The 17223-nt window shown below is 41.1% G+C and overlaps 1 protein-coding gene and 1 long non-coding RNA gene across 2 annotated transcripts in view; one reads left to right on the top strand and one right to left on the bottom strand.

The window, feature by feature from the left end:
- LOC121399761 (serine/threonine-protein kinase pakA-like) overlaps positions 1-17223 on the top strand; it is a 137955-nt gene that overhangs the window by 15261 nt on the left and 105471 nt on the right. The window lies entirely within an intron of this gene.
- On the bottom strand, positions 5285-6256 carry LOC121400078. Its single transcript, XR_005965538.1, has 3 exons — positions 6229-6256; positions 5519-5576; positions 5285-5327 (listed from the first exon to the last, which is right to left on the bottom strand). It is a non-coding gene; the product is annotated as an uncharacterized LOC121400078 (long non-coding RNA).

Below are 17223 nucleotides of genomic sequence, written 5' to 3'. Positions count from 1 at the left end.
CTCTTACAGGTGAGCATTTTGGCTGCACTTCCCCTGAGTTCCAGTTTCATGGTGTTCAGACTCAGGGGAGCGCAGGAGTAGATGCACTGAATCTTTTCAAATAGGGCTGTTTCTTATACCTACACATGTAAGTGCCAAATGCAGGAAAAATGCACATGCTGTGTCCAACCTGCTCTCCTCAACTTACATGTGTCTGTGTGGTACAGCCCATTGAAAAGATTTCGTGCACTACTCCTGCGCCCCCTGCGGCTGAACACATAAAACTGGAGTTGCACAGGGAAGCGCAGCTAAAACACACCCCCGCCGTCGTCCTTAGGAGCCCTTAGGGTTAGTGCAGCCACGAGGAGATTCAGGAGATTTGTCTTTCTGGCAGACAATCACCCGAATTTCTCAGCGTGTTTTCGCATAGACATAATGTTAAATCGTCGTGCTAAAAGCACACGCGGTGATGCGTTTTGCTATAAAGTTGCTTGGAAGTTGCCGATGTCACCTAGCTATTTGTCGCAGGAGACAATCTCCTGAATCTCCTTGTGTGCAATTACCCTTAAGGGGGCCTAAATGCATTTGATAATATATTTCTTTAATGAATACTTTTAATCACTTTCACCTTGATAGATGCTCACTAATTGTTTCTATTTACCGAGAATCAATCTGGCACCTAACACAGCCAGGAAAGCCCAGAGTGAAGAGGATCTGGGAAATGAGGAGGAGCCGGAGGAAAGTGCTCAGGTTTTGAGCTCATTTATATATTATCATTTTAAACTTAATTTGTCCAATCAGGCCCCTAATCCATCAGAATCACACAATTATGCTTTTGGCCCCTGTTTCCCCATAACCTAAATATCCAAATACACAGGGGCTCTAATGAAGCTCAAGTTTGTACCTGTAGTTATGATCATGTGCAATTGCAGCTAGATGCAACTTTGGGGCAGATAATTCAGTAACCAGTGAAAATTCGCCAGGCTCGGCTTGCGCACATGCGCAAGCCACGAAAAAACAACAGTTCGGCCAGGTTTAGATTTGCCTGGACACTGCTTATTATGAAGATCCGAAGGTTGCGCACAGTGTAATGAAGCTTGAAAAGTTACGACAAACGCTCAGCAGTTTTGAATATTGCGGCTAGCTGTTTTGGCTATTAAGCATATCGGTGTGCAGTTAAAGTACAATGGGCGTATCATGCTGCAGCAAATACATTCACTACACAAGAGCCAGGGACCTTAATAAAATTATATTAAAGTTGTTATATTGCCCTACCATCATGTGCCCACTGTATAGTTTAGGTGCCATAATGGTTAGTAAATAGTAGGGGACTGCCCGGGTACCCCCCCAAAAAAAATTCAATCTTTTTCAGTCTATCACCCTTTCAATGGAAAAAACGGCCAGGCAATTTTTTTGGGACTTACAAGTTTCATACCAATTTTTTGAGGTTAGTCCTATCTGTTATTGGCACTTTCCTGGTTCTGAGGTTGGGAAGGCAAGTCTGGCGATAGAGTTAAAGTTCAGTAAATACACCAGAGTCTCCTCTCTGCCGAAATTAACGCCAGTGAAGTGCCAAAATACATCACGCTGGTGAATTTACGGGCTAAATTAGCCACTTCACCTTTTAGTAAAATGTCCCATTGGAGTGCAGCCACAATTGTGTTGGAATTATGAGAAAAATAGCAAAAATTTTTCCTGATCTTTATTTTCTGTGTTAAACAGGAAGAACAGTGATGATGCACGAGGGGGAGAAATTCCATCAAACTCCCTCTTCAATCACCAACCCAATCCATCAACTTCCTCCACTGTCAGGTAAGCAGAAAATATGCAAAGAGTAAAAAACTATAATGAAAGAATTGAGATGGATTTCTCATATTTCTACTCAGGCTGAGTTGACTCTACAAACCAATAAAATTACTAATATTATAGTTTCCCAGGGAGCTGAATAGTATGTGATAAAACATGTTTTTAATAAGGGATGCACTGAATTCACATTATTTGGAATTCCGGTAGAAACCCCCAGAATTCTATGCGAAAAAACTCTGCCAAGAACCGTATCCTAATTTGGGATATGCAAATTGGTATGAAAAGGGAAAATGGTACTTCGCTTGTTTTGTGAAAAAAGTCACGTATTTCCTTCCTGACCACTAATTTGCATATGAAGAATTAGGATTTGGATTCGGTTCTGCGAGCATAAGGATTCGGCCAAATTCCAAATCATAGCTGTTTTAAAAAACCAAATCCTGGGCCGAATCCCGAACGAATCCTGGATTCAACTCAGGCCCCTATCCATCAAGATCCACAAACGTTCTCTATAGGCTCCTGTTCCCCCCTATAAATTCCAACCACTTCTTTAGAGGAGCTAAATGCATGTGATATAATTGTTCTTTAATGATACTTTTAATCAATTTCTTCACTTGAAAGATGTTTCCTAATTGTTTTCTATTTACCAGGAACATCTGGCACTCAACCAACTGCCAGGCAAGCCCAGAGGAAGAGGATCTGGGAAATGAGGAGGAGCCGGAGGAAGTGCTCAGGTTTGAGCTCATTTATAAATTAATCATTTAAACTTATTTGGTCCCAACTCATTAGGCCCCTATCCAATCAAATCACACAAATTTATTTTCTTTTGGCCCCTGTCCCCATAACTCAATTCGAAATGCAGCAGGGGCTATAAATGAAGGCTCAAGTTGTACCTGTAGTTTATGATCATGTTGAATTGCAGCAGATGCAACTTGTTAAAATTCGCCAGCGCCGGCTTCCGTGGCACCATCACAGCACTTCGCCAGGGTTAAATGCGTAATTCACAAAAGATCCGAAGTTGCGCACAGGGTATAATGAACATCTAGCAAAATTTACGCCAGCGAAAATTTACGCCTCAAGCAGTTGGACATTTACTCTAAGTGTTGGCTTAATTAGCATAAGTGTGCAGTTAAAGTACAATGGGGCGTATATGCTTGCGCAAATACATTACACTACACAGGCCGGGAACCCTTAATAAAATGATATAAAGGTTGTATAATGTCCTACCACATGTGCCCACTGTATAGTTTAAGGGTGGCTATGTTAGTAAATATAGAATGGGAAGGGGAAACATTTACGATCTTTTTTTCAAAGTCAATCCCCTTTAAATAGGGTAAAAAACACCAGCGTTTTATGGGAACTTTAGAAAAATTTTTTCCAACTATTTTTTGAAGGAGTTCTAATCTACTTCTTATTGCACTAGATTAGATAGAGTAACATTCGTAATATCAAAAAACTTTGAAAAATAATTTGCATAGTAACACTGCCGAAATGTCCTGGCGTTAGAGGGCGAAGTTGCGCAGAGTCTATCTCCTTGGCGAAAATTACACCAACTACTCAATTAGTAAATCGCTAGAAGTGCCGAAATGACATCTACGCTGGCGAATTTATGCCACTTTGCCCTTTAGTAAATGTCCCTTGGAGTGGCAAGCCACAATTGTGCTGGAATTAAGAGGATATAGCAAATATTGTTCCTGATCTTTTACTTTTCTATGTTAACAGGAAGAACAAGTGATTGAGCAACGAGGGAGAATTCCATCAACTCCCCCAACCACCAAACCATCCATCAACTTCCTCCACTGTCAGGTAAGCCAGAAAAATAATCAACGAGTAAAAAACATAATGAAAATGGATGGATTTCATCATATCTCTACTTCATCATATTCTACTAGAAAAAACCAAATATTTTCTCATTTTCTCTCTTAAAGGGGTTCGTTTTCAAGTTTATTTGTTTAACTTTTAGTTTGTTACATAATGGCCAGTTTATGTAGTTTTTCGCATTAAATCTTCATTTGTTTATATTTTCCATTTTTGAATTATTTGCTTCTTTTCTGGCCTTCCAGCTCTGAAATGGGGGTCACTGACCCTCTAAAAACCAAAGTCTGTAAGGCTACCATTATAGGGGTTAATTATTATAGTCTGAATGTAAAGATGACAAAATTCAAGTTTTTTTTACTCAACAAAATGTAAGAAAACCCTTCACACACTCCAAATGTGTCCCATTGACTTTAATGGGCAGAGTCAACTCTGGGGGTGTCTGCCCTCAGGCGCCTATTAATGCACTCACCTTTCTGGAGAACTGTTCTAGGATGTTACAGCCGTGGGAATTCAGGATGGCGATCGCCTGAGCAAAATGATGTCTCTTTGGGAGGCGAGAGAACATAAATGATTGCACAGATAATGAACAGAATCATTTACAGGCAGCGGCACTGACTGCCATTCATTATTCATTGGCTTCTCCTTTATTAAAGCACCGAGTGCCAGTTCCTTTGCCTACTGATACGTTCTGTAAGGACTTAGTGAAGCACGTGTGGAGGTAAGTACTATTCCTGCCATTACACCCTATTCCCAACAAAGTGATCCCTAGCAATTGGCCAGGGCACCACTACCCACAAGAACAGACCTGCCCATCTCAGTAAGTGCTACAGGAATTCTCTCTATAATGTTGGAAATCATGAGGTTCGGAACCTTTACGACTTTCTATGGGACTTATTAGCAGCCCCTCTGGCATTTGCCAGAAAGCCGAAGATTGCCAGTCCGGGCCTGGAATGGACTAACACTTATCACTAGGGTCACACTCAATGTTTTCTTTCTTATAAATGTTCATTAGAAGACTCAGGAGCAGCTGCAAATGGGATTTTCATTCGACTGTGTCAGTTGATTTGAGCCAATAAATTCCCATCCCCAGACTTGTGTGGAACAGTGACCCCTGGTGTTCGGTTATGAAACTGCTCTGCTGATTCTGAGGTGCAATAAAGTCATTTCTCTTCTAGTCCTGTTGCTGCAACTTCTCTGATTTTCCTCTCACTAAAGTCTCCCCTACACCCGGGGATTGAGCAGCTGATGGGGGAGACACAAGTAGTAATGAGGCAAAAGATTAGGGGGATCATTAGTGAATAGCCCTGTCCCTGCACCTCATTATCACGCTCTTCCCTTCCCAGTGGTTTCAGGGCTGTTGGGACAGAAATGGACTATTATTTCTCTAAATCCAGAGATAATTCTGAGGATCTTTGGAAGAACATTCTGACTGGACTTGTCCCCCCCTGAACCCAGGACTGTACCGAGAACCCAACTCCAGCAGTGAAACAGTTACTGTACCTGCCACTGGATCAGACTAAAACATGGATTTAACCCCGAATCATCTGATACTCCAACTATATCCCTTTAACTGTATATCCCTCTACTATATCCCTCTTTAACCCTGTATATCCTTATCTACTATATCCTCTTTAACCCTGTACCTTATCCTCTAACCCTGTATTTATCCTTATCTACTATATAACCTGTACTATCCCTATCTACTATATCCCTCTTTAACCCTGTACCTTATCTACTATATCCTCTTTAACCCTGTACTATCCTTATCTACTATATCCTCTTTAACCCTGTACTATCCTTAACTCTCTTTAACCTATCCTTAGTCCTCTTTAACCTGTACTATCCTATCTACTATATCCCTCTTTAACCTGTACTATCCTTATCTACTATATCCCTTTACCCTGTACACTATCTGTACTATCCTTATCCACTATATCCCTCTTTAACCCTGTACTATCCTTATCTACTATATCCCTCTTTGTCATTATCTACTAGATCCCTCTTTAACCCTGTATTATCCTTATCTGTAACCCTGTACTATCCTTTATCCTTATCTACTATAACCTTCTGTACTATCCTTATCTACTATATCTCTCTTTAACCTGTACTAGAGTCCTGCAGCGGGTCGGGTACCCATACCTTACCCGCATAAACCTGCGGTACCCTGCGGGATGTGTAAAGAAGTTCCAGATGCCGGTATACCTGCGGGTCGGCGATTTTGCGTGTTTGCGGGAGGCAGATCTTCTCAATATCAATATTTGTTTTCTTTATTCTGGGCACGTCTACTTCTGATGATGTCACTTCCAGTGTACAATGACAACACTTCCTGTTTTTACGCCTTTCCCCCCAGATCATAGCTACTTCCGATGACGTCACTTCCGGTTTATAATGACAGCACTTCCTGATTCTTGATGGTCAGCTGGTCGCAGGTCTGGGTGGTGGATAAGGTACTTGCGGGTCGGGTAGTGGGTCTAAGCGGGTAAGAATGCGGGTTACGGGTCTTGGTTGCGGATTGCAGGGTGCGGGTCGGATTCGGGTCCCAAAAAATCGACCTGTGCAGGACTCTGTATTATCCCTATCTACTATATCCCCTCTTTAATCTGTATTATCCCTATCTACTATATTCACCTTTAACCCTGTATTATCCCTATCTACTCATTCACCTCTTTAACCCTGTATTATCCCTATCTACTATTCTTCCCCAATTGACCACTTTAACCCTGTATTCGCCCTATCTTCTATATTCTTCATTTCACCCATATAACCTCTTTCTACTATTTAACCCTTTAACCTGTGTTATCCTATCTACTATTTCCCCTCTTTAACCCAGTATTATCCTTATCTACTATATCCCTCTTTAACCCTGTACTAGAGTCCTGCAGCGGGTCGGGTACCCGAGGGTTGCACGCAAAAACCTGCGGTGCCTTGCGGGTTCTGCGAAGAGATTCCAGATGCGAGTATACGCGCGGGTTCGGCGGTTATGCATGTTTTACGGGATGCGGGCCAGGACGCAGGTCTTCTCAATATCAATATTTGCTCCTTTATTCTGGGCACGACTACTTCGAATGATATCACTTCGGTGTACAATGACAGCACTTCCTGTTTTACGTCTTTCCCCCCAGATCATAGCTACTTCTGATGATGTCACTTCCGGTTTATAATGACAGCACTTCCTGATTCTTGATGGTCAGCTGGTCGCAGGTCATCCCTTGTATCATCCCTATCTACTGTATCCCTTTTTAACCCTGTATTATCCCGATTTACTATATTCCCCATTTAACCATGTATTATCCCTATCTACTATCTTCCCCAATTGACCACTTTAACCCTGTTGTAGCCCTATCTACTATATTTCCCATTTAACCCTTACTGTCTCTATCTACTATATCCCCTTTAACCCTGTATCATCCCTATCTACTATATCCCCTTTAACCCTGTATTTTCCCTATCTACTATATCCCCTCTTTAAACCTGTATTATCCTAACTACTATATCCCCTCTTTAACCCTGTACTAGAGTCCTGCAACGGGTCGGGTACCCGCGGGTTACACGCAAAAACCTGTGCTACCTTGCGGGTTGTGTGAAGAAATTCCAGATGCGGGTATACGCGCGGTCGGCGGTTCTGCATGTTTGCGTGATGCGCGCCGGGACGCAGGTCTTCTCAATATCAATATTTGCTCCTTTATTCTGGGCGTGTCTACTTCCAATGATGTCACTTCCGGTGTACAATGACAGCACTTCCTGTTTTACGCCTTTTCCCCAGATATCATAGCTACTTCCCATGATGTCACTTCCGGTTTTATAATGACAGCACTTCCTGATTCTTGATGGTCAGCTGGTCGCAGGTCTGGGTGGCGGATAAGGTACTTTCAGGTCGGGTCTAAGCGGTAAGAAATTCGGGTTACGGGTCTTGGTTGTGGATTGCAATGTGCGAGTCGGGTTCGGGTCCTAAAAATGGACCTGTGCAGGACTCTCTACTATACCTATCTACTATATCCCTCTTTTAACCCTGTATTATCCCTATCTACTATATCCCTCTTTAACCCTGTATTATCCCTATCTACTTTATCCCCTTTAACCCTGTATTATCCCTATCTATTATCTCCCCAATTGACCCCTTTAACCCTGTTGTAGCCCTGTCGACTATATTCCCCATTTAACCTTATTATCTCTATCTACTATATCCCATTTAACCCTGTATTATCCTATCTGCTGTATCCCCTTAACCCTGTATTATCCCTATCTACTATATCCCCTTTAAACTAGTAGTATCCCTATCTACTGTATTCCACTTTAACACTGAATTATCCCTATCTACTATATCCCCTTTAATACTGTATTATCCCTATCTACTATATCCCCCTTTAATCTTGTATCATCCCTATCTTCTACAGATGCAGCCACTTTGGTTTGTCTGTTTGACACAGAATAACTAAACACAGATATCCCATTTATCTCATTTAACACAGAAACTGCGTCACAACATCCCATCTAAATTAAAGCATTCACCATTGTTCACAATGGTGCTTTGGGTATGCTAATGGAAAGGTTAAATGCATTAAATGAGTTAAGATGACTTTAGATAACGCAGTTTCTTCAATTAACCATGAGTCATGACGCATTTATCTCACAAATCCAAGTGCTTCATCTGTATATCCCTTTTTTAACCCTGTATTATCCCGATTTACTATATTCCGCCATTTAACCCTGTATTATCCCTATCTACTATCTTCCCCAATGACCACTTTAACCCTGTTTTAGCCCTATCTACTATATTCCCCATTTAACCCTTACTGTCTCTATCTACTATTATCCCCTTTAACCCTGTATTATCCCTATCTACTATATCCCCCTTTACCCTGTATTTTCCCTTTCTACCTATATCCCCTCTTTAACCCTGTACTATCCTTATCTACTATATCCCTCTTTAACATTTTACTATCCTTATCTACTATTTCCCTCTTTATCATTAATCTACTATATCCCTCTTTAACCCTGTACTAGAAGTCCTGCAGATGGGTCGGGTACCCACGGGTTACACGCAAAAACCTGCGGTAACTTGCGGGTTCTGTGAAGAAATTCCAGATACCGGTATACCGCGGGGTCGGCGGTTTCTGCATGTTTGCAGGAATGCGGGCCGGGACGCAGGTCTTTTCAATATCAATCTTGCTCCTTTATTCTGGGCACGTCTACTTCCAATGATGTCACTTCCGGTGTACAATGACAAACACTTCCTGTTTTACGCCTTTTTTTCCAGATCATAGCTACTTCTGATGAACAGCACTTCCTGATTCTTTAAGGATCAGCAGGTCGCAGGTCTGGGTGGCGGATAAGGTACTTGCGGGTCGGGTAGCGGGTCCAAGAGGGTAAGAATGCGGGTTACGGGTCTTGGTTGCGGATTGGAGGGTGCGGGTCGGGTTCGGGACCCAAAAAATGTGACTTGTGCAGGACTCTGTACTATCCCTATCTACTATATCCCTCTTTAACCCTGTATTATCCTTATCTACTATATCCCTCTTTACCCTGTACTATCCTTATCTATTTATCCCTTTTTAACCCTGTACTAGAGTCCTGCCAGCGGGTTAAAACCTGCGGTACCCTGCGGTTTGTGTGAAGACGTTCGCAGATTCGGGTATACCACGGGTCAAGCGGTTCTACGTGTTTGCGGAACGCGGGCTGGGACGTAGGTCTTCTCAATACAATATTTGCTCCTTTATTCTGGGCACGACTACTTCCGATGATGTCACTTCCGGTTTACAATGACAGCACTTCCTGTTTTACGTCTTTTCCCCCAGATCATAGCTACTTCCGATGATGTCACTTCTGGTTTATAATGACAGCACTTCCTGATTCTTGATAGTCAGCGGGTCGCAGGTCTGGGTTGCGGATAAGGTACTTGCGGGTCCAAGCAGGTAAGAATGCTGGTTACGGATCCTGGTTTGCGGATTGCAAGGTGCGGGTCGGGTTCGGGTCCCAAAAATGGACCTGTGCAGGATTCTGTACTATCCCTATATACTATATCCACTCTTTAACCCTGTATTATCCCTATCTACTATATCCCCTTTAACCCTCTATTATCCCTATCTACTATATCCACTCTTTAACCCTGTATTATCCCTATCTACTATATCCCTCTTTAACCATCTATTATCCCTATCTACTATATCCCCTTTAACCCTGTATTATTACAATCTACTATATTTCCCCTTTAACCCTGTATTATCCCTATCTACTAATCCCCTTTTTAACCCTATATTATCCTATCTACTATATTACCCTTTTAACCCTGTATTATCTCTATCTACTATACTCCCCTTTAATCCTGTATTATCCCTATCTACTATATCCCCCTTTAACCCTGTATTATCCCTATCTACTATATCCCTCCCGCGGGTCGGCGGTTCTGCATGTTTGCAGGATGCGGGTCGGGACGCAGGTCTTTTCAATATCAATCTTTGCTCCTTTATTCTGGGCACGTCTACTTCCAATGATGTCACTTTCGGTGTACAATGACAACACTTCCTGTTTTACGCCTTTTTTTCCAGATCATAGCTACTTCTGATGACAGCACTTCCTGATTCTTTAAGGATCAGCAGGTCGCAGGTCTGGGTGGCGGATAAGGTACTTGCAGGTCGGGTAGCGGGTCCAAGAGGGTAAGAATGCGGGTTACGGGTCTTGGTTGCAGATTGGAGGGTGCGGGTCGGGTTCAGGACTCAAGAAATGGACTTGTGCAGGACTCTGTACTATCCCTATCCTATATAATAAAGTGCAAGTGTCTCTGCGTCCAGTCCCTGTGTCCGTGGAAATGCGCTACTGCGCATGTGCTCCACGGACCGATAGGATAACATCACAATCAGCCCATAGCTCCTCAGCTTCACGCCTCCCAGCAGGACAGCAGTGTTTTAGCAGCGCAGCCTGTGTTCTAAGCCACGTACCTGTGCCAATCGCCGTATAGAAAACGTTGGCATGTCTATTAGTCCCCGGGACAGCGCTGTAACCCCACTCAGGCCTCTTGCCCCCGTATGGATCAACGAACAAGTGTGATCATGCGCACTGACACCGGCCAAGCTTCCGCAAGGGGAATCACGCTGGCTTCCCGGGAATTGTAGTTTTTATTAGACCTATCCCCTGAGTTTCGTCATCAGTAGGACTACAACTCCCAGTGTTCCTGGGCCGCTGACATTTCACCAATAACTTGGCAAGCGCCAGTTGTTAGCGGTGTCACTTTCTGAGAATATTTAGGGCGTACTGTTCGTACGCATATGTAGTCATTTGGCCCTGTGTAAATTAGGCGATTTTTTTAAAAATGTGCCACGAGTGCTGAGGATTTATAAAGGGCTGTGAAGGCAACGTCCCTTTTGACAAGCATAGTGGGAGGAAAAGTTTGTCTGTTACCTCACTTGCAATTCAGAAATCTCTGCAACCCAAAAACAACTGCAATTGTTTCAGCTTTACATTATATTACAATGGAGAATAATACAGTGGAAAATACATGGAAACTCTGTACAATCTATCACACCAAGGCTTACACACTCACTCACACACTCACTCACACACTCACTCACACTCACACACTCACTCACACACTCACACACTCACTCACACACTCACTCACTCACTCACTCAGCAGCAGCAGCAGCAGCACATACACACACTCTCTGTCTCTAACATCACACAAACAGACTTTCCTTCTGCTTTAATGAATTATTCTCTACAACAATTGACTGACAGAGATCTGTTACAGGCAGTTTCTGGGTAGAAATATGCTGACTATATAAAAGACTCCTGGCTAATCGTATGTTTCTACTACACAACATTAAAGGTGAAAATCGATGGAATTTTTTCCCCAAAGACTAATTGCTACCAAAGGTGCCCTGAGACACCAACTCAGAGTGACATATGAAATAACCTTCCATAGCTTCCCCCATTTATCCTTCGGCATTCACTGCCTTGGGAGGAAATGTTTTCTAAATTAGGAAGATGTACGTAAGATTGTAACAAGGGCTGTGTAGTTATAATTCCACTGCCAAAGCACTGACCTTGCTGTCTGTTATAGGGATTTTCAAATGTAAATGTAGGAGCAATAGACATTAAACATGGACCATTTTCAGTCAATATAAAATACCAGTCCCTGTGTCCGTGGGATTGTGCTACTGCGCGTGTGCCCCACGGACCGTCTCTGGCGAATTTTCTACATATGTTCTAGTGCCCGTTAATTTAACGGGCTTAATGTCTAGTCTACTATATCCCTCTTTAACCCTGTATTATCCCTATCTACTATATCCCTCTTTAACCCTGTATTATCCCTATCTACTATATCCCCCTTTAACCCTGTATTATCTCTATCTACTATATCCCCTTTAACCCTGTATTATCCCTATCTACTATGTTCAATTTAACCCTGTTGTAGCCCTATCGACTATATTCCCCCTTTAACCCTTATTATCTCTATCTACTATATCCCTATTATCCCTATCTACTATATTCCCCCTTTAACCCTGTATTAACCCTTGTCTACTGTCTTCCCCAATTCACCCATTTAACCCTGTATTTTCCCTATTTACTATATTCCCCCCTTTAACCCTGTATTATCCCCATCTACTGTCTTCCTCAATTCACCCATTTAACCCTGTATTATCCCTATTTACTATATTCCCCCTTTAACCCTGTATTATCCCTATCTACTGTATTCCCCCTTTAATCATGCATTATCCCTATCTGCTATCTTCCCCAATTGACCCTTTAACCCTGTATTAGCCCTTCCTACTATATTCCCCATTTTTACCATTATTATCTCTATCTACCATATCCCCCTTTAACCCTGTATTATCCCTATCTGCTTTATCCCATTGAACCCTGTAGTATCCCTATCTACTATATCCCCTCTTTAACCCTGTATTATCCATATCACATTATATATGGATACAAGATTATGACACAAGAACAGTTTTTAACTATTTTCAAATCTCGGTGTGCATCTATACTTGAATTTAATTTTTTTATGAAATGTACATTTAGATAGAACCTAGATGTGTGTGTGTGTGTGTATATATATATATATATTTATTTATTTTTTCAATAATCTTTATTGAAATTTCAAACAAGTACAAATTGACTTGCAACAAATGTTCATACACTTACAGTTCTTCAGAAAATGCAAGTCACCAAATATAAATCCACATTACAGAAAAAAAATAAAACAAAAAGAATATAAAATTACGATAACATACAAACTCCGGTAAAGAGAGAGAATCATTGAAAAAAAGTACAAAACGACCCATCATATGTCAATCGTTATATATATTATTTTTTAATTCATTTTGATTGGTAATTTTTGAGGAGTTTTTAGAAACTGTTTAGAAAACTTTAGAAAAATTTGACCCTTGATAAATCTGCCCTGAAGACTTGTACTTGAAGTACTATCAAAATGTGCATTTCATACAAAATGATTTAGAGTATAGAAAATAGTTAAAAAATGTAGCTTTTATTTAATACATCATTAAAACATAGTACAGGTCAACGTTTCAGTCTCCACCTAAGACCATTGTCAAGACCTAATGTGTGTGTATGCAAAGAGAGTTTTATAGATATAAATACTCCCGCCCACAAGTGGTTACCCTGGTCAATTATAAACACACTCGGGTAGTCTACCCCGTCATACACATTGCAGATTATTCACTTATCCATGCTCTTCAGTGTATACAGGAGAAGGGTTAACATTGGAGGAAAATATAGATAAAAACAAGCATAATCCAACAGAAAATTCAGCAAACGTAACATAGTTAATGTGACAACTCAAATGTTGTAACTGGTGCTGAACACCAGTCCTGGTTTGGGTCCCAAACTGGGACTGGTGTTCAGTACCAGGTACCATCCCGGAACTAAGGTCTTGGGTGAGACAGTCAAGAGACATTGGAATATAATATGTGCCGATATGGATTTGTCTCATATTTTGCCTGAACCAGCCATGATTAGCTATAGTCGAGGGACCACCTTTGAGATTTGTTGGTCAAAACTGATGCTGTAGATTGTTCTGCAGTTAAAGGGGAAACCCCTGGCTATCAGAGTTGAAGTCAGGAGGCTTCCACTGTCCAAGCTGCACATCTTGCCGCTACATGACACCTGGGACATCTTTTCTACACCCCACATGGGTAAATGGTTTGTGATTTGCCAGCATATCACCGGTATCACCGCACATCTAGTCTATCTGATAACTTGTCCGTGCGGATTATGTTATTATGCAGATTTGTTAAGGGTTGAATTGCAAATTCACAGTAAAAAAAAACACATTTTGAGCTATTTTTGTGTACTTTGACTATGGAATAGGCCAAAATGAGATTTGAATTAGAAAAAAATTAGACTATTTGAATATTGAAACTTATCATGTACTGTCCCTTTAAAACTTTGACCATTCGCCATTTAAAACCTTGTGAATTGCTGTTTTAGCCTATAGGAGACCTCCTAGAACTTATTTGGAGTCAATTGGCCGACTATGAAAAATCTCAGTTTTTTGGGGCAATGGGGCCCTGTACTTACTACCTGAGCCCCAGTCCATAGATAGTATAGATAGCATAGTGATGATTCAGGAATGATCCTATTTCTAGTTCCGCACAGTTACAAATAGGAAAACAATTCTGTAAATATTTTGTGGGTAAATGGAATAAACTATTCTATTAACAGAAGCAAAAAGAATCACCTGATTATGAACTGGGACTTATAGTCACATTGTTACACCTATTATTTTGGTGAGTCCCTAAGCACAAAAACTAAATGACTTTTTATAACTCTATAGATTTTCAAATTGACTTTTAATTCCAGAAATATTTTTAAGCCATTCAAGTATGGGATCCGTTATCCAGAAACCTTATTATCCAGAAAGCTCCAAACTACGGAGACGTAAGGTATGAAGATCCAAATTACAGAAAGATCCTTTATCCAGAATAACCTAGGTTCTGAGCATTCTGGGTAACAGGTCCTCTATAAAAATATGCAAAATACTTTAACTTTTTCATTAGGTATCATATTTGTGGGAACCCCCCATCCAGAGTGGGAGCTGAATTAGCCACAGCTGTGGGGGTGGAAACCATTTTTGGCTGATAGGAGCCATATCCATATTATAGGAGAGATAGAAGAGAGGAGAATGGGAGCATTAGATCAGTTACTAAAGCTCATTATTACTACTCCATGGGGAATCCCTTTTACACTGTGAAAAGTCACATTTGTCACATTTTCAGCAAAACCCAAAATTTCCTACAACACTGGCAATGTAGTAAAATGCTGGGACAACAAGTTGTAACAATAAAGTGTTGATATCAATTGAAATCAGTTTATTATCAAGTATTTCTGAATTTACTTCTATAGCGACACAATTGTACTCAGTGATTTACAAGGTATAAACATACACAGGCTACAGTTCTATTGAGTTATACAGTAACAGTAGGGACATCTGTGCTGTCTAATCGCTTAGTGGGATGAAGAGCTTACACTTTATTGGGTTATGTCAAATACATCATTTCTTTATGGCATTAATTCACCAGTGTATTTATAACTCCGCCCACCAATCATTATGTACTTCTGTTGACTTTTGTTGCCTATGTGATGTCATTGTGATGTCATGTGATGTCATAATGGACAGAATGAAGGTGTCCAGCTGCAGCCCAGATTGGCTCATTCTTGTCAGGAGACTGAGGTGAGTACAAGTCGGGATCGTTGGGTACAAATATGAGCAAAAGGAATGTTATAAATACTGTTACTGTGGGGCTTAGACACTGCTGGTGCTACTGGGAATCATTTAGAATTTGTTAGTAGGATTTTGAAGGAGGCTGTTGCGCTTGGTCACTGTATATTAGAAACACAAAATCTGGGCTGGAACTAGGGGTGGGCAGAAGAGGCAGATATTTAGGTTAGGGGTGCAATGGTTGGGGAGTACGAGGCATGAGATGTACCTCTTATGTCTGCCTAATGTTGGCCCTTCTGTAGCTCTGGCCCACTCAACCCCCCCCCCCAACTCATCAACTGCTGTCTGGCTGTGGGGGGATTTGGTGCACAAGTTGCAGGTGGATGCTGGGGGATGAGCGGGGGTTGGGGGCAAGTGGGGGTCTCTCTTGGGTGCCATCACCTTGGGGCTCAGCGCTACAGACAATATTGCCACATTCCCTACTTTTATTTTAGGTGGGGGCTTGTGGATAATGAAATCCATTAAATATTTATTACACTTATACTTCACTTGGAATCCACTCAACCCACCAACCTTTATCTACATCACTGACCTACATTTCCCACCACGGGTTGCACGTGTGATGTCACAATGGTGGGAATCTCGCACTTGTAATATGATCCCGCCCACACCTGGGCTGCCTTTGTGATGTCACAATGCACAGTGTGATGTCATAATAGGCAGAGTTAAGGTCTCAAGCAGCAGCTCAGATTTTCTCATTCTTTTTCAGACGACTGAGGTGAGTACAACTCCTGATATTAGAAGGAAAACATATTTCAAAACTATTTTAACACTGGTACTATGTGGAATATAAGACTGTTATGGGCAGATTTATCAAAGGTAGTATCTATGTGAATTTTTTTACTGTAATAAATTCAAATATGCGCAATAAACTCAAATGGGAGTTTTTTTAAGAAAACAATTGAACGTCTAGGGGCAGATTTATCAAGGGTCAAATTGAATATTTAAGGGGCAGATTTATCTTGGGTCGAATTTTGAATCTGCAAAAATTCAAATTCACAAAGATCAACCAAATTAAGTTGTATTTTTTTTGGAGCGAATAGGTCAGTTTTTAATAGAATAGGTCTGTATTCAGCTGGATTCAAATTTTATGAATCTAATTAAAATCACATTCGATCAAATTCAATTCGAAGTTTTTCCCCAAAAAAACTTTGGTCCACCGAATGACTCCAAATAGGTTCCAGGAGGTCCCCCATAGGCTAAAACAGCAATTTGGAGGTTTTAGATGGCTAATGGTGGAAGTCAAATTTTTAAAGAGACAGTACATGATAAATTTCTATATTTGAATTTTTGATTTTTTTCAAAATCAAATCAAATTTGGACTATTCCCTAGTGGAAGTACATGAAAAATAGCTTGAAAGTTTTTTCATTCAAAAATTCACCTCGACCTTTGATAAATCTGCCCCTTAGTGGTGTCTTGAGTAAGTTAGAATTACAGGATTTTGAACTGTGGTGTTGTACGTGGTCCAGCCTACCATCATTTGCTGCTGATATTTTATCCATTCTCTATATATATATATATGTGTATAGGTATTGTGCATGGAAGAGATGACTAATGTGATGTTTTTGTTTTGTCTCCATAGAAAGAAATTTCTTCATTCACAAAATGTGGAAGAGAATCAAATCTTGTTTTTCTTGCTTTCGCAAGGTAAGGACTCGCTTCTTTCTACTGTATCCATTTCATTTGTGACCTTCATGGAGGGAAGGTGCCAGACCAAAAATGTCATGGCCAGACTGGCAATCTATAGCTTGTGGCAAATGCCAGAGGGGCTGCTGTAAGATGCCATAGTCTTAATCTTAACAGGGGCCCCACAGCCACCCCACCTGCTCGGCAGCTTTTGTCAGTCCCCCAGCTCTCAATTAGGAAAGTCGCTGGGGGAGGGGAG

The sequence above is a fragment of the Xenopus laevis genome, chromosome 2L, assembly GCF_017654675.1.
Source record: "Xenopus laevis strain J_2021 chromosome 2L, Xenopus_laevis_v10.1, whole genome shotgun sequence".
In the NCBI taxonomy this organism is placed as follows: domain Eukaryota; kingdom Metazoa; phylum Chordata; class Amphibia; order Anura; family Pipidae; genus Xenopus; species Xenopus laevis.
The sequence above is the reverse complement of the archived record's forward strand: the minus strand, read 5'-3'. Positions and strand labels throughout refer to the sequence as shown.